General features: G+C 31.8%; 1 pseudogene; it reads left to right on the forward strand.

Moving 5' to 3' along the window:
- Window positions 1-2,325: 2,325 nt before the first annotated feature.
- On the forward strand, window positions 2,326-3,793 carry LOC141700984 (geranylgeranyl pyrophosphate synthase 7, chloroplastic-like; annotated as a pseudogene).
- Window positions 3,794-7,017: the final 3,224 nt, after the last annotated feature.

The following is a 7,017-nucleotide window of genomic DNA, read 5'->3' on the forward strand; positions in this document are numbered from 1 at the left end:
TAAGAAACTTGAGTACAAAATCATGTTATTTATAAAAAAAAGTGGTAGCACATTTAAATTATAATAAAATTTATTTTTACAAAATATTATTGTTCGTCGTTAATCTTAATGACAAAAAAAATATATATAGATAAAAAGATATGCGAAAATCGTACAAAATCTTACTATTAAAATAAAAATTATTTATTTATATTAATTGGTCAAACTTGAGTAAAGAATACTTTGTCTCTCTTCGCCCCCCACCCCGAAAAACATCACAGCGCCCATTCGATTCACACCCCAATTATGACATACCTCATCTCCCACTTCACACCCACATTTAATCGCACAGTTGACTTGGCATATACCATATTTATCACATTATAGTCTACTATAAATATTTGCGAATTAAATATTTAAAATAAATCAACTAGAGAAACTTATATATTAAATATGATTATGTGCATCGCAACCATTTGTACCTCTAACTGAATAAATATTTATATTTAATCATGTCATACTTTAAGTGTTATATTCTTATATTTACACAAAAAAATAAATTCAGGACTTTCATATATATATATAGACACACACACATATATATGTATATATAATATATATACATATATATATATATTCCTATATTTAAACAAAAAAATTAAATTCAGGACTTTCATATATATATAGACACACACATATATATGTATATATAATATATATATATATATTCTTATATTTACACAAAAAAAATTAAATTCAGGACTTTTATATATATATATAGACACACACACATATATATATATATGTATATATATATATGTATGTATATCTATGTCTTAATTTATGCAAAAAAAACCTTTAACTTATGGTCTTCATAATTCATAAAATAAATAATTATGTTGGTTTACATTGGTATTTTACGGCGTCATCATGGCGTGAACGAATAATATTAACTAAAATAAATAATCTTGTTAAAGTTTACATATGAAATACAGCCAAGAAGCGCCTAGTATGTCGAGAGATGTGAATTTATTAATATTTTTCGAGAGAGGGGAAAGAATTACTAAGGTCGGAAATTAAAATTGAAGAATACTAAAATTCAAATAGCAATTATAAAATAAAATTTTATGTAAACAAACAACTATATCGTGCAGTAGTTTAGGCAATTACTAAAATTTCTAAAAAACTTCCATAGATCGTCCTTAACGGTGGAAAACAAGAAATGTCACTAGTCTCTACGTCAATTGTAGATGAACACTATTGCACTAATGTTAATATAATAAAAATCTACTCATATACACAAATAAATCCATCAACATTCGGAGGGGGATAACATGAAATATTATCATAAAGTATAACTAAAATAATATCGATTCGTCTAATCTAGAGCATGCCCGTGCATTGCACGGGCGATAGAGTTAGTTAATTTTAAAACTTTGGCTAATAATTTGGCGGGCCCAAGATTAAGACAATTAGGAGGAAAGACAAAATAAAATGTAGGAAGTATAAAATTAGTAGATTAACCGGCATCTCCTGCATCAGACGAATATGCCGGGTACTATTGTCCTGCTTACATTTGTCGCCTTTATTTTCCTGATATCAATTTTTTTGACAGGTTCTTGGTAACAATTTAATTAGACTAGTGCTTAGATTTCTGAAAAAATTTCGTCAAATATTTTACCAAATGACAAGGTTAATATGTTGCGAATTTTAATTTGTGAGCTTATATTTATGCACGCGAGATCAATATATTTAAAAAAATTGTTATTTATTGTATTACACAACAACATTTGAGAAAATTTTTGGATTTTTTTTTAAAAACCTAGCATTTTTCGTTTAATTATTCGGGTTACTGGGTTTACGTCATTACGTGGATAAGGATCTGTATAATATGATTTTAAGTCCCTTTCTATGTTGTAACAATGTAATCTTATCAAATACTATAATACTTAAATCTAATTAACACCCAATAATTAACAGCCTAATTGCAATTTCTTGTTTCCTCAGACCCAACTATACTTTAGTTAATCTGATCATGGAGGCAGTTACATTAAAAAATCAATTATTTTTATTGTGTGTTCATGTACAAGTAATAAACGCGAAAATTTATAATTTTAAATCAATTTCGTTGGTGTAGCCGGTATGAATGCAGTGATCTGTCACTTTTATAAAAAGGGAAACAATTAATCAAAATATAAATTATAATTTTCCGTGCGTATCCTATAGTACATAATACAAATTTAGCTAAAAAAAATAGATAAGTGCATAGAATCTTAAACGATATATACGTGTCTATTATTCATTCACTAGAGTCCAATTCCATTTTTCTATGTTACTAGAGTCCAATTTATAGGAAACCGAATAATCTTGAGAATGAGAAATAAGAAACAAAAGTAGCATCTAGATCCTCTCTTTATATAATCGATTCTGTTCTCTCCATCTTCATCAACACAAATCTATGGCGTTTCTTCAGACCATCACAACCCATGAAAACTCGCTCTTTTCGAAGAATCTTCTTTATGATCATATGAAAAACACTAGTAAAAACCCGTCTAGCTACTCCACTAAACCTTTGTCGATGAAGATTCGAGCTGCAAATGCTGTGAATTCGACTCTCGTAAAATCAATTAATGTCGAAGAACTCCTGGTCAAGCCCCGGATTTCCCCTGCTCCTGAGTTTCAGTTCGAAGAGTACATGAAAATCTCGGGTAAAAAGGTAAACAGAGCATTAGATGAGGCTGTTCCGGTGCAGAAACCAGAACTTATCCACAAAGCGATGCGTTATTCACTTTTGGCTGGCGGGAAACGTGTCCGGCCAGTGTTGTGCATCGCTTCGTGTGAGTTAGTAGGAGGGCTCGAGTCATGGGCGATGCCCATGGCCTGTGCCCTCGAAATGATCCACACCATGTCATTAATCCATGACGACCTTCCATGCATGGATAATGACGATTTAAGACGGGGAAAGCCTACGAGTCACAAAGTTTATGGTGAAGAAACTGCAATTCTTGCGGGCGACGCGTTACTCTCATTAGCCTTCGAGCATGTGGCGGATGCAACCGATAAGGTCACACCCGGTCGAGTGGTGCGAGCCATTGCTGAACTAGGCTCAGCGGTGGGCTCACAAGGACTCGTAGCAGGTCAAATTATGGACATATGTAGCGCGGGAAAAGATGTTAATCTAAAGGACTTGGAATATATCCACGTACACAAAACATCGAAGCTTTTAGAAGCTTCGGTGGTTTGTGGAGCTATTTTAGGAGGGGAAATGTTATCGAAGTGGAAAAATTACGAAAATACGCTAGGTGTGTCGGATTGTTGTTTCAAGTGGTAGATGACATTTTAGATGTTACAAAATCATCGGAGGAGCTCGGGAAGACGGCCGGGAAAGATTTAGTGACTGATAAGACGACGTATCCGAAGCTAATGGGAATGGAAAGGGCTAAGAAATTCGCGACGGAGCTAGTGGTTCAGGCGGAGGAGGAGCTTAGTTATTTTGGTTCATCAACAAGGGTTGCACCATTGTACCATCTAGCTAAGTATATTGCTTATAGACAGAACTGATCATCACCTTAAACTTGTATTATCTTACGTTATCTTCTATAATATCTCGTTGTTGTCATCAAAATTTTAGAGGAATATGCCGTTTGTTGTGTATAGTTACATGCAGACAAAACTTATGTGTGGTTTTAGTTTTTAGTGCCTGTTTGGCACTGTCTCATTTCATCATAAATGAGCTGAAATCCCATTTTATATTTTTGCAGTCTGTTTGGCAGATTTAGTGTAATGACCATTTCTTCTCATATATGATGAAAAATTAGAAAGCTTGTCCAACTTACAATCTCATTCTTCATTCTTCATTTACACGTCTAATCCTTCCGGCTTTTTCCTCAGATTTTGTATACTTTCTTTGTTAATCTTTTCTTCCCAATAACAAATACTAGCTCCATCCCCTCATTTCTTTACAGTTTTTTTCACATGCTTACACGTATTTTAACGCAACTATAAAGTATATTTCCATAATTTATTTTTAAAATTTTATTTTTTTTATAAAAGTTTGAATATTATATGTTTATTTAGAAAAAAAAAATCTTTAAAAAAAATATTTAACTACATTTAATAACAACATTAAAGTGTGTGCTGAGCCCTCGTCCTCCAATGTAAAGAATTGATGGGGACGGAGGGAGGAATTGTTATCATACATTATTACTTATTACCACATTTGCCTACTTTCTAATTATGACTTTCTTTTAATTTATTTTAAAGTCCTGTAAATTTTTAATATTTCGTCTATTATAATACATTATAAATAAATTACTTAATTATTAAATAATATATTTGAATTTTCTTTTTTCCAAATTTCATCTTATTTATTTTATATATTAAACTATTATATTAAAATTTTAATTTTTGAAAAAATTATAACTTATAATTTTTAATTTACCAAACAAATTACAACCTATAAATAATATTTACGTAAAATTATCCAAACACCTAAATAACTTATAAGTTATGTTTTTCATATCACTTATATGACACTTTTTAACTTCAAATTATAAGTTATATTTTTTAAGATATCTCAAACGGGCCCTTAATTTGCTGTTAAACACGCACTAGACACCCCCTATCAAAGCTCCCCTAAGTCAAAAGGGGCGAACTATGGAGTTCTTTTCTTTTGTTGTATTGACCAATATTCAGCTAGCTGTGATCAGATAAAGCTTTTTTTCCGAGCACAAACTAAGGGGCCGTTTGTCTTGTCACTTATAAGCTACTTACTTACTCGGACTGTTTGTTGACTCAATTTATAAGTTCAATTTATAACTTATAAGTTGATAAATTTAATATTAGTAACGACGTACTTTTTATCAACTTATTTTGATTTTTCATTTTTTTTATTAATTTTAGTTTTCAAATATATGTTTTTAAATGTTAAGTTAATTTAAAAGTCATGAATTAAGATAATCATATTTAAAAATTATTTATATTAGTCCATTTAAGTTTTAAAAAAAATGACTTATAAGTAAAATTAACTAAATACTTAGATAATTTATAATTATTCATATAATTTAAGCCACTTATTAATTTTAAATCATAAATTACTTATTTTAAAATTTTCCAAACAGTCAAGTTTAATTTTCTTTCGGTAACTATATACATAACATAACATTTTTATGGCACGCAAAACTTATGGCACTATTTTGGAGTCCTTGGCATCTTATGGCACGGAAAACTAAATGTACATAACATTTTTATAGTCTTCCTTCTAGAGGCGCTTGTTTCCATAAGTTTCTAAACATGTTGGCCTTTGGGATGGTATCGGGGCACACGGTTTGTTGACGGAGTTGTTTTACACTTTCACAACGGCTCCGTTACTTTTTTGGTATATTTAAATGAAAAAATCATTTATTTGGTATATCGGTTTAAAAAATGTTAATTGTGATATAGAACGCTTGTACTAATGGAAATAAACCATTAATTCCGGAACAAGTGGCGTTCTGGGGTTATTTTATTAAAAAAAAAATTTCTCTTTTCCCCGGAATGAACTTATGTTATTGTGTTTTTGAAGTGAAAAAATTAGGTGAAGGGCTGTTTTTGGAGTCCTATATTAAATAAATGGAAAATGTCTGTAGTTAATTTTTTTTTTGTGTCCTATTTTATGTGTGTATTTTTTGATTTAAATAAAAAACCGTATAAATAAGACTTTTCTAGTTACAAAAAAGGTGCCGTACAATGTGAGTGCAAAATTTGTAGGTGAGGGTATGTTTTGGCACGTGCGTATGTAAATAACCGTAAATTTTTTGGGTTTCAAATTTTTTTGTTGTGTTGTAATGTAAACCTATTTTTGGGAATTTTTTTTTTATTAAAAACTAATATCGGTAACACTTTTGTTGCTTCGAGAATGGTGTATTGAGCGGTGAGTGCGTAATTGTCAAGCGAGGGCATGTTTGTGCGTAATTGGCAAAAAATTTGTTGGGTCCATTTTTCTATTGTTTGGTAGGTATGTAAAATATATTTGTATTGTATATGTGTCATGAGGGATAAGAATTTAAAAGTACGTTATAACGGAAAGTGGGATAATGAAAATGATAAAGTAGGAAATACATTGCAACTGAAAAAGGGATAATGAAAGAACTCTCAAATTCTTTAGTCATCCGCAAGATTAACTACGTAATGATCAAATTCTTGATCTCCAATCTCGTTATCTTTCTCATCATTTTCTTCCTCCTCTCCTTGAATGTGAGGGGAGGTATGCTTATGACCTCCCTCCCCATTTTTGTGGGTCGATGTGTGCCTACTCGACCGAGTTTGACGCGGTGGCCACGGGTCGGGGCCGTGAGTGCTATAACAGATGTTTGTAGCCATACCAGCATCATCGTGGCCTTGAGAAAAATCCCCAAGTTTGACAATATACTTAGCATATTTCTTATCCCATTGTTGTTCATCTTCATGTATCTTTTCACTTCTACACCTTCTGACTACATCCTCGGCCTCCCTTTTCCTCATCTCAAGCTCGTCCTCCATGAAGTGGTAGTATCGACACATTTATTTTAATTCATAATCATGTTCTTCCGTTGAAATGTTACCAGCGTTGAAATTATTATTAATGTTATCTTCGTACCGGATCGATGATTTCATAAACTCGAAGTACTTCCCCGTACCCAATAAACTGTTCATTGTCACGGACGGCGAATTCTTGTGCAACCCATATAGCTCGCATTCTTCGGATAAATTGCTTGACCTCACTGATTTTTGCTCTGTGAGATTCAGTAGGTGCTTGAGATTCGGTTGATTTATACCAATTAACTTCCCCGTTGTTACACATTTCCGAGCTTGCGTGTTCCTTGCCCTCGTCCATGACCTCAGTGTATGAATCTAAAAATGTGGAGAATGTTAAACTAAAGAGGGGTGAAATTGAGATGATGACTTATAGGTTCGCAGATATTTATAGACCAAAAAATGAACTGGTAAAATTTAAACTTTGAACTGGGGCAATAATGATGAAGGTGAATTTAATAGTTTGAGTTTTCAAATCATTTAAAA

The sequence above is a fragment of the Apium graveolens genome, unplaced genomic scaffold, assembly GCF_009905375.1.
Source record: "Apium graveolens cultivar Ventura unplaced genomic scaffold, ASM990537v1 ctg3161, whole genome shotgun sequence".
In the NCBI taxonomy this organism is placed as follows: domain Eukaryota; kingdom Viridiplantae; phylum Streptophyta; class Magnoliopsida; order Apiales; family Apiaceae; genus Apium; species Apium graveolens.